This window comes from Bos grunniens, chromosome 8, assembly GCF_055505025.1.
Source record: "Bos grunniens cultivar Pamir isolate PY7600 chromosome 8, Bosgru_T2T1.0, whole genome shotgun sequence".
Taxonomy (NCBI): Eukaryota; Metazoa; Chordata; class Mammalia; order Artiodactyla; family Bovidae; genus Bos; species Bos grunniens.
In genome coordinates, this window is record NC_141172.1 from 6,005,529 (window position 1) to 6,016,082 (window position 10,554).

The 10,554-nt window shown below is 46.2% G+C and overlaps 2 long non-coding RNA genes across 2 annotated transcripts; both read right to left on the bottom strand.

The window, feature by feature from the left end:
* Positions 1-1,161: 1,161 nt before the first annotated feature.
* Positions 1,162-4,734, bottom strand: LOC147366595 (uncharacterized). Its single transcript, XR_015169395.1, has 2 exons — positions 2,584-4,734; positions 1,162-1,522 (listed from the first exon to the last, which is right to left on the bottom strand). It is a non-coding gene; the product is annotated as an uncharacterized LOC147366595 (long non-coding RNA).
* A 1,208-nt stretch (positions 4,735-5,942) lies between these two features.
* On the bottom strand, positions 5,943-10,515 carry LOC147366596 (uncharacterized). The gene is made up of 2 exons (XR_015169394.1): positions 9,574-10,515; positions 5,943-7,633 (listed from the first exon to the last, which is right to left on the bottom strand). It is a non-coding gene; the product is annotated as an uncharacterized LOC147366596 (long non-coding RNA).
* Positions 10,516-10,554: the final 39 nt, after the last annotated feature.

The window sequence follows — 10,554 nt, forward strand, 5'->3', positions numbered from 1 at the left end:
TGGAGCAACTAAGCCCGTACACCACAACTAGTGAGCCCGAGCTCTAGAGCCTGTGAGTTGCAACTGAAGATTGTGTACCTAGAGCCTGTGATCCGCAGCAAGAGAAGCCACAGCAATGAGAAGCCCGAGAACTGCAATGAAGAGTAGCCCCCCCTCGCCACAACTGGAGAGTGTTAGTCGCTCAGTCGTGCCCGACTCTTTGCGACCCCATGGACTGCAGCCTACCAGGCTCCTCAGTCCATGGAATTTTCAGGCAAGAGTACTGGAGTGGGGTGCCATTTCCTTCTCCAACAACTGGAGAAAGCCCACACAAAGCAATGAAGACAAGTGCAGCCAAATATAAAATAAACAAATTTTTAAAAATTTTTTAAAGAAGAGAAGCCAGACAGCTTGCTTTCCCTCTCTCTCTACCTACCTGTGTGGAGGAGAGACCATAATAGGATACAGAAAGAAGGGCCATTTGCAACCCTGATAGCTCAGGTGGTAAAGAATCTGCCTGCAGTGCAGGAGACCCTGGTTTGATTCCTGGGTCAGGAAGGTCCCCTGGAGAAGGGATAGGCTACCCACTCCAGTGTTCTTGGGCTTCCCTTGTGGCTCAGCTGGTAAAGAATCCGCCTGCAATGAGGGAGACCTGGGTTCGATCCCTGGGTTGGGAAGATCCCTTGGAGAAGGGAAAAGCAACCCACTCCAGTATTCTGGCCTGGAGAATTCCATGGACAGTCCATGGGGTTGCAAAGAGTTGGACACGACTGAGCGACTTTCACTTCACTATTTGCAACCCAAGGAGAGCGCTTCACCAGATGCCAGCCCTACAGGTACCTTGAGTTTAGACTTCCAGCCTCCGGAACAGGGAGAAATAAAAGTCCTTTTATTTAAGCCTCCCTATCTATGGTATTGGGCTTCACTGGTGGCTCAGTGGTAAACAATGCATCTGCCAATGCAGGAGATGCCAGATGCCAGAGATGAGGGTTCAATCCCTGAGTTGGGAAGATACCCTGGAGGATAAAATGGCAAACCACTCCAATATTCTCTCCTGGAAAATCCTATGGACAGAGGAACCTGGCAGGCTACAGTCCATGGGGTTGCAAGGAGTCAGACAACACTTAGCAACTAAACACACACATATAAATAAAACGTATTAATATCTACAATGATGAAATGTACAAATGTGAAGTGTATATTCTCCAAGTGTTGAGAAGGCAGGTTGTAAGCAGATAGGTTTGGAGAAGGCAATGGCACCCTACTCCAGTACTCTTGCCTGGAAAATCCCATGGACGGAGGAGCCTGGTAGGCTGCAGTCCGTGGGGTCACGAAGAGTCGGACACGACTGAATGACTTCACATTCACTTTTCACTTTCATGCACTGGAGAAGGGAAATGGCAACCCACTCCAGTGTTCTTGCCTGGAGAATCCCAGGGACGGGGGAGCCTGGTGAGCTGCCGTCTATGGGGTTGCACAGAGTCAGACACGACTGAAGCGACTTAGCAGCAGCAGTAGCAGCAAGCAGATAGGTTAGGAGCTCCTGGAAAAAGAGAAACAGGAATGGCCTTCCTGACATAAAAGAACCCATTTTGGCCTAAGTCATTTTGTGATCTAAGCCTGGCCACAATGCTTGCTTTTGAACAGGTCTCAGTAATTAATTATTTCTAAGGGAAAAAAAGGAATCCAGGAACAGAGAAATGGCAGTCAACAATAGTGCAATGATAAAGCAGAGTCCTAGTTCTTCCTCAAAGGATACATAATAATACAATGTATTAATTACAATCAATAATTATACATAATGATATAATGTATTGATAATAAACAATACACAATAATAAATCTTTGAGTTTAAGGCCTCTACCAGGTAGGAGTGGAATGGTAATGCTGACCCTCCTCCTGACTTCAATCTGCTAAGATTTGGACTCTGTCAACCTTTGCTCTGATTCTACACTAATTCACCTCTGCTCAAGCCCCTTCATTAATATGCATGTACCAATTTTGCTGCTCTGGGAGACACCACTTTGGGAAAGATCCCTTGTGTTCACCTTTGACTCAAGTAATAATACATCCTCCTCCTGATCTTTGGCATGGTTGTGTCTATCGGCTCGACATCCATCAGGAGGTGAACCTAGTTTTGGTGTAACAAGATCTCTGTGCAGGAGACTATCATCAACTCTTCCCGTCAGTCAGGGCCCTCTGGGAAGCTCAAAAGATTCTGGTTCCTGGTAGAACCCACCGCTTCTGCATTGCAGGTTTGGATGAATTGGAGACAGGGCCTAAGTGCGGAAAAGAATCCTCCTTCAAACCCTTCCTTCCGCTTGCTAGAGGTTTCAGGAGATTAAGCTTTCAGGCTCACAAAAGCCCTAAAGGAAAAACTTATCTGTGCTGTCAACCTCCCAGGAAAGGGACCTCTGGGGCTAAGGGTGCTGGTTGCAACACAAATTCCAATTACAGTTCTGCTTGGCTTAAATAATATCCCTCAAATGGGTTTTTTGACCCACTTGGAGCTGAATCTGCCCATTGGGAGCACCCAGATTTATTTGAGGGATTGCATGGGGTTGGGGATATAAATCCTAAGGGAATGAATGGAGCCCCACTCACCTAGCTCTCAGAATTGTATGCAGTAAACACAACCATCATACTAGCCAAAGAGGAACCTGAAGAACAGAGGGTTTGAGTCACTTAAGTAAAACGATAAGGAAGAAGCTTTGTATTCTATTACAAGTTAATCTCTAAAGGGATGTTGCTTATAAGCTTAAATTATAATAGTACTTCTCTGGAACCCCATCTCCCAGGTAATGAGCATTAAGCTAAAAATAACTTTGTTTAGGTCCCAGGACACACCTTGACCAGATCCACCAGTGAACCGCTGCAGGAAGAAATTAACACATTTAACACATCCCCTCGGGAAGCCCTCCAGAACCAAGGCTTTACCATCTCCCCTTTTAGTATAAAAGAAACCTGATTTGGGACTCTAATCCACCATCTTCTGGGCCTGCAGGCTTTCTGAATAAAATTCCTCTTTCTTGCCCCCACAACTCATCTCTCGACTTACTGAATTATTGGCTTGTTGTGCAAGCAGTATGAGCTTGGACTCAGTTCCACGTGGCAGGTGCCAAACTCTGTCTCCTCCCAGCCAAAAACACTGATGCAGGGGCTACATGATCACAGGCTCAGAGCTGCCATACTGAGAGTGCTCCCACCCAGATGGGAAACCCTCATGCCAAGATACTTTCTCAACAAGGCCGCCTCTGAGACAAATGCCCAAGCTCCTGGATCTGAGAAAATTCGAAAGAACCTTCCAAGCAGTCTCAGGAGGGAGAGAGCCTGAAGTAGAAGAGCTGTTCTGCAAAACTTCAGAGCTGCAGCAGACTCACAGGAATTCCCTGTGGCTTGGGCTACTTCTCCAGGCGGCCTATTTGCATTTTAACTGTAATCTCCTGAGGACAAAATGCCTTAAGCAGAAAAAAGGCACTCTTCCTTCCTAAAACCCCACCACAGAAGTGAGTAATGGCGCCTCCAATTGCCTGAGGAAGGAAGAGAGACCAGGGCTTCAGGGTCACACTGTACTGTTGTCCTTTTAAAACTGCTGCTCAGCCCTTAATAAGCCAGAGTAACACGGGATGTATCAGGACTTCTCTGAGTACCTTCTTCATGGAGGAAACTCTTCTGTATCACAAGGCTGTTGAGAATTTTCTTTAAAGGGTGTGTATTACGTAATGAGTGATCCAGGGATTTCTCTGGTGGTCCAGTGGTTAAGTCTTCAACTTCCAAAGCAGGAGTGTGGATTCAGTCCCTGGTTGGGGAGTTAAGGTCCCACATGCCTCGAAGACAAAAAGCCAAAAAAAAGTGTATATATATATATATATAATATATATAATATATATTTAAAAAGCAATATTGTAACAACTTCAACGAAAACTTAATTTTTTAAAAAGAGATGATTGATCATTCATTTTTCGTTCTCCTTCCAACCTGAAAAAAGTGAAAGCTAGTTGCATAGTCGTGTCTGACTCTGCCATCTAATGGACAATAGCCCACCAGGCTCCTCTGTCCATGGAATTCTCCAGGCAAGAATTCTTCAGGCAAGACTGGGTTGCCATTCCCTTCTCCAGTCAGCTACTAAGTTCAGTTCAGTTCAGTTGCTCAGTCGTGTCTGACTCTTTGCGACCCCATGAATTGCATCACGAGAGGCCTCCTTGTCCATCACCAACTTCCAGAGTTCACTCAGACTCACGTCCATCCAGTCGGTGATGCCATCCAACCATCTCATCCTCAGTTGTCCCCTTCTCCTCCTGCCCCCAATCCTTCCCAGCATCAGAGTCTTTTCCAATGAGTCAACTCTTCGCATGAGGTGGCCAAAGTACTGGAGTTTCAGCTTCAGCATTATTCCTTCCAAAGAACACCCAGGACTGATCTCCTTTAGAATGGACTAGTTGGATCTCCTTGCAGTCCAAGGGACTCTCAAGAGTCTTCTCCAACACCACAGTTCAAAAGCATCAATTCTTCGGCACTCAGCTTTCTTCACAGTCCAACTCTCACATCCATACATGACCACTGGAAAAACCATAGCCTTGACTAGACGGACCTTTGTTGGCAAAGTAATGTCTTTGCTTTTCAATATGCTATCTAGGTTGGTCATACCCCTCCTTCCAAGGAGTAAGCACCTTTTAATTTCATGACTACAGTGATTTTGGAGCCCAAAAAAATAAAATCTGACACTGTTTCCACTGTTTCCCCATCTATTTGCCATGAAGTGATGGGACCAGATGCCATGATCTTAGTTTTCTGAATGTTGAGCTATAAGCCAACTTTTTCACTCTCCTCTTTCACTTTCATCAAGAGGCTTTTTAGTTCCTCTTCACTTTCTGCCATAAGGGTGGTGTCATCTGCATATCTGAGGTTATTGATATTTCTCCCGGCAACCTTGATTCCAGCTTGTGCTTCTTCCAGCCCAGCGTTTCTCATGATGTACTCTGCATATCAGTTAAATAAGCAGGATGACAATATACAGCCTCGACGTACTCCTTTTCCTATTTGGAACCAGTCTGTTGTTCCATGTCCAGTTCTAACTGTTGCTTCCTGACCTGCATACGGGTTTCTCAAGAGGCAGGTCAGGTGGTCTGGTATTCCCAACTATTTCAGAATTTTCCACAGTTTATTGTGATCCACACAGTCAAAGGCTTTGGCATAGTCAAGAAAGCAGAAATAGATGTTTTTCTGGAACTCTCTTGCTTTTTCGATGATCCAGTGGATGTTGGCAATTTGATCTCTGGTTCCTCTGCCTTTTCTAAAACCAGCTTGAATATCTGGAAGTTCACAGTTCACGTTTTGCTGAAGCCTGGCCTGGAGAATTTTGAGCATTACTTTACTAGCGTGTGAGATGAGTACAATTGTGCAGTAGTTTGAGCATTCTTTGGCATTGCCTTTCTTTGGGATTGGAATGAAAACTGACCTTTTCCAGGCCTGTGGCCACCGCTGAGTTTTCCAGATTTGCTGGCAAATTGAGTGCAGCACTTTCACAGCATCATCTTTCAGGATCTGAAATAGCTGAACTGGAATTCCATCACCTCCACTAGCTTTGTTCGTAGTGATGCTTTCTAAGGCCCACTTGACTTCACATTCCAGGATGTCTGGCTCCAGGTCAGCGATCACACCATCATGATTATCTTGGTCGTGAAGATCTTTTTTGTACAGTTCTTCTGTGTATTCTTGCCACCTCTTCTTAATATCTTCTGTTTCTGTTAGGTCCATATGATTTCTGTCCTTTATCAAGCCCGTCTTTGCATGAAATGTTCCTTTGGTATCTCTAATATTCTTGAAGAGATCTCAAGTCTTTCCCATTCTGTTGTTTTCCTCTATTTCTTTGCATTGATGGCCGAGGAAGGCTTTCTTATCTCTTCTTGCTGTTCTTTGGAACCCTGCATTCAGATGCTTATATCTTTCCTTTTCTCCTTTGCTTTTTGCTTCTCTTCTTTTCACAGCTAATTGTAAGGCCTCCCCAGACAGCCATTTTGCTTTTCTGCATTTCTTTTCCATGGGGATGGTCTTGATCCCTGTCTCCTGTACAATGTCACGAACCTCCGTCCATAGTTCATCAGGCACTCTATCTCTCAGATCTAGTCCCTTAAATCTATTTCTCACTTCCACTGTATGATCATAAGGGATTTGATTTAGGTCATACGTGAATGGTCTAGTGGTTTTCCCTACTTTCTTCGATTTAAGTCTGAATTTGGCAATAAGGATTTCATGATCTGAGCTACAGTCAGCTCCCGGTCTTGTTTTCGCTGACTGTATAGAGCTTCTCCATCTTTGGCTGCAAAGAATATAATCAATCGGATTTCAGTGTTGACCATCTGGTGATGTCCATGTGTAGAGTCTTCTCTTGTGTTGTTGGAAGAGGGTGTTTGCTATGACCAGTGCGTTCTCTTGGCCAAACTCTATTAGCCTTTGCCCTGCTTCAATCCGTATTCCAATGCCAAATTTGCCTGTTACTCCAGGTCTTTCTTGACTTCCTACTTTTGCATTCCAGTCCCCTGTAATGAAAAGGACATCTTTTTTGGGTGTTAGTTCTAAAAGGTCTTGTAGGTCTTCATAGAACTGTTCAACTTCAGCTTCTTCAGCGTTACTGGTTGGGGCATAGACTTGGATTACTGTGATACTGAATGGTTTGCCTTGGAAACGAACAGAGATCGTTCTGTTGTTTTTGAGATTGCATCCAAGTACTGCATTTCAGACTCTTTTGTTGACCATGATGGCTACTCCATTTCTTCTAAGGGATTCCTGCCTGCAGTAGTAGATATAATGGTCATCTGAGTTAAATTCACCCATTCCAGTCCATTTTAGTTCACTGATTCCTAGAACGTCGATGTTCACTCTTGCCGTCTTCTGTTTGACCACTTCCAATTTGCCTTGATTCATGGACCTAACATTCCAGGTTCCTATGCAATACTGCTCTTTATAGCATCAGATCTTGCTTCTATCACCAGTCACATCCACAACTGGATGTTGTTTTTGCTTTGGCTCCATCCTTTCTGGAGTTATTTCTCCACTGATCTCCAGTAGCATATTGGGCGCCTACCAACCTGGGGAGTTCCTCTTTCAGTATCCTTTCATTTTGCCTTTTCATACTGTTCATGGGGTTCTCAAGGCAAGAATACTGAAGTGGTTTGCCATTCCCTTCTCCAGTGGACCACATTCTGTCAGACCTCTCCACCATGACCTGCCCATTGTGGGTGGCCCCACAGGGCATGGCTTAGTTTCATTAAGTTAGACAAGGCTGTGGTCCGTGTGATCAGATTGGCTAGTTTTCTGTGATTATGATTTCAGTGTGTCTGCCCTCCAATGCCCTCTTGCAACACCTACGGTCTTACTTGGGTTTCTCTTACCTTGGACGTGGGGTATCTCTTCACGGCTGCTCCAGCAAAGTGTCACCGCTGCTCCTTACCTTGGATGAGGTCACCCCTCCTGACCTCGAATGTGGAGTAGCTCCTCTTGGCCCTCCTGCGCCTGCGCAGCCGCCGCTCCTTGGACGTGGGGTTGCTCCTCTCAGCCGCTGCCCCTGACCTCAGATGTGGGATAGCTCCTCTCGGCTGCTCCTGCGCCGTCGCACCCTGGTGCTCTTGGTAGCTGCCCCGACCTGTTTGATGAACTTAAAGAGCAGTAAAGAAAGAAGCTTGTAATAATTTCTGTGACCCCCTTGGTTTTCAGAAATTCATGTTATTTTATGCCTTGAGTAAAATTCTCAATTCTTGAAGTGATTAAAAGCATTTTTACTTCCTTGGTGTTCTCACCATGAAGTACCAGCCAGTACAGAGATTAGAAAGGTTTCTAGAGGGTGAAATTGTCTTTCATCAGAGAAGCAAAGTAATGTCCAGGATCTCTGACTTCAGACAGAACTGTATTTGAATCTCCAGTGGGCTATGCACTAGTGGAGAACTGTGGACAAGACACTTCACTAAGCCTTAGTGTTCTCATCTGAGAAATGAGAGTATTAATGGGAGCAGCTTCATAAGGTTGCTTTGAGGATGATATAGCTATGGTTTTTCCAGTGGTCATGTATGAATGTGAGAGTTGGACTGTGAAGAAGGCTGAGCACCGAAGAATTGATGCTTTTGAACTGTGGTGTTGGAGAAGACTCTTGAGAGTCCCTTGGACTGCAAGGAGATCCAACCAGTCCATTCTGAAGGAGATCAGCCCTGGGATTTCTTTGGAAGGAATGATGCTAAAGCTGAACTCCAGTACTTTGGCCACCTCATGCAAAGAGTTGACTCATTGGAAAAGACTCTGATGCTGGGAGGGATTGGGGGCAAGAGGAGAAGGGGGCAGGAGGAAAAGGGGACGACAGAGGATGAGATGGCTGGATGGCATCACCGACTCGATGGACGTGGGTCTGAGTGAACTCCGGGAGTTGGTGATGGACAGGGAGGCCTGGCGTGCTGCAGTTCATGGGGTTGCAAAGAGTTGGACACGACTGAGTGACTGAACTGACTGAACTGATGCTGCTATGTGCTCAGGATGGTGAGGGAACAACACACTAACTCCTTGTCCTCATGGAGTTTAACAGTCAGTGAGAGCAAAGAGAAAAGTAAAATAAATTCTGAGGTGTATTTCTCCATGAAGCACTCTTGGCTCTCCCAGGAAGGGTTCAATTCTACTCTTGCAGTACTTGTTTATTTTTCTTTTGTTCTATTTCAAAAGGAATTTCTACCTCTTAATGAGAGAGAGATGCATCACCATCATGTGTGTGTCCTCCCTATTCATGCCTCCTCTTATGAGCACTTCTATGGAATTCAAGGAGGACTGATGTCATACGAATGTGACTTGGCAAAACACTGACTTGCAGTCTGGAGCCCGAGGCTGGAGCTTCTTCATCCCCACTGTTGTCGTTAAGTTCCTTGGAAACTCCACGCACTTGCGGGTGTACCAGCCATGGGTTCAGTTCAGTTCAGTCGCTCAGTCGTGTCTGACTCTTTGTGACCCCATGAACTGTAGCATGCCAGGCCTCCCTGTCCATCACCAATTCACGTAGCCTACCCAAACTCATGTCCATTGAGTCGGTGATGCCATCCAACCACCTCATCCTCCGTCATCCCCTTCTCCAACTGCCCTCAATCTTTCCCAGCATCAGGGTCTTTTCAAATGAGTCAGTTCTTTGCATCAGGTGGCCAAAGTATTAGAGTTTCAGCTTCAACTTCAGTCCTTCCAGTGAACACCCAGGACTGATCTCCTTGCAGTCTAAGGGACTCCCAAGAGTCTTCTCCAACACCACAGTTCAAAAGCATCAATTCTTCCGTGGTCAGCTTTCTTTACAGTCCAACTCTCACATCCATACACGAGTCTTTTTTCCTTCCCCTCTTATCCTTAACTGGAACTAAACAGGTGCGAGCACATGTGTCCACAAAGCTATCTGAAGGGCCCTGGAAGGCACAAGGACTGTGTCACAGCTTATGGCCAGGCATCTGCAAGACGCAGCAGCCAGTCAAGGCCTCTTGGATTTCGTCAGACCTATAGCTCTCTTACTAAAGGAGCACCAGGATAAAATGTCAGACTTTCCCCAAGTCCCTTGAACAAAACTGAGATGATACCAACCTTGCAAGGTTGTCATCCGCATTAGAAACATCCGTGGATTCACAGAGCAGGATGGGACTTAACCCCTACCCCCAAACATCTCCATCAGCTTCTGCAGGCACTCCCACCCTGAAGTAAACTCCAGATATAACATTGTGCTTGCTATGTACGTCCTCTTCAGGACAGGCCACCTGGCACCCCTTTTTCGAAATGGATTTTTGCCTGTCACGCCTTTATAAAAATTCTTATGCAGCTCTTGAAATTAGTACTCCGTGGTAATAACTCAGGCTTCCCTGGAAGCTCAGCTGGTAAAGAATCCGTCTGCATTGCAGGAGACCCCGGCTGGATTCCCGAGTAAGATACCCTGGAGAAGGGATATGCTACCCACTCCAGTATTCTTGGGCTTCCCTGGTGGCTCAGGCGGTAAATAAGAATCCACTTGTAATGTAAGACACCTGGGTTCGATCCCTGGGTTGGAAAGATCCCCTGGAGGAGGGAACCAGCTACCCACTCCAGTACTCTTGCCTGGAGAATTCCATGGACAGAGGACTACTTAAAAAAAAAAAAAAATTCTCACATATCTGATAGCGACATTCTATTAAAGCTAACAGCCTTTTAAGGCTCTTCTGGGAAGTCTGCTGGTTCGATGCCCCCATCTCTGGCAGTGGTTTCTAGATCAATGAAATAAGGAAAAACTATCCTCTTTCCACAGGTAGGGATCGAGGCTTTGATACACTGCGTCCCGTCCAGGGCCGCCCCGGGGAATTTCGCCAGGCGGGGTGAGGCCCCGAGGGCCGCCTGCAGCCCCCTTCTTCTCTGCAAGGGTCCCAGTGCGCCGAGGTTAGGCAGGAGGAACTCAGAAACCCTGCTCCCGGGCCCTGCGATGAGCCGGTGCCTGGAGGTGTGCCGGATCAAAGGAGAACCCCAGCGAAGCTGGGCGCGGAAGGTCATGTGAGGCTCCAGTAGGGGCGGGGAGTGTGCGGTCACGTGACCAGTCAGCTG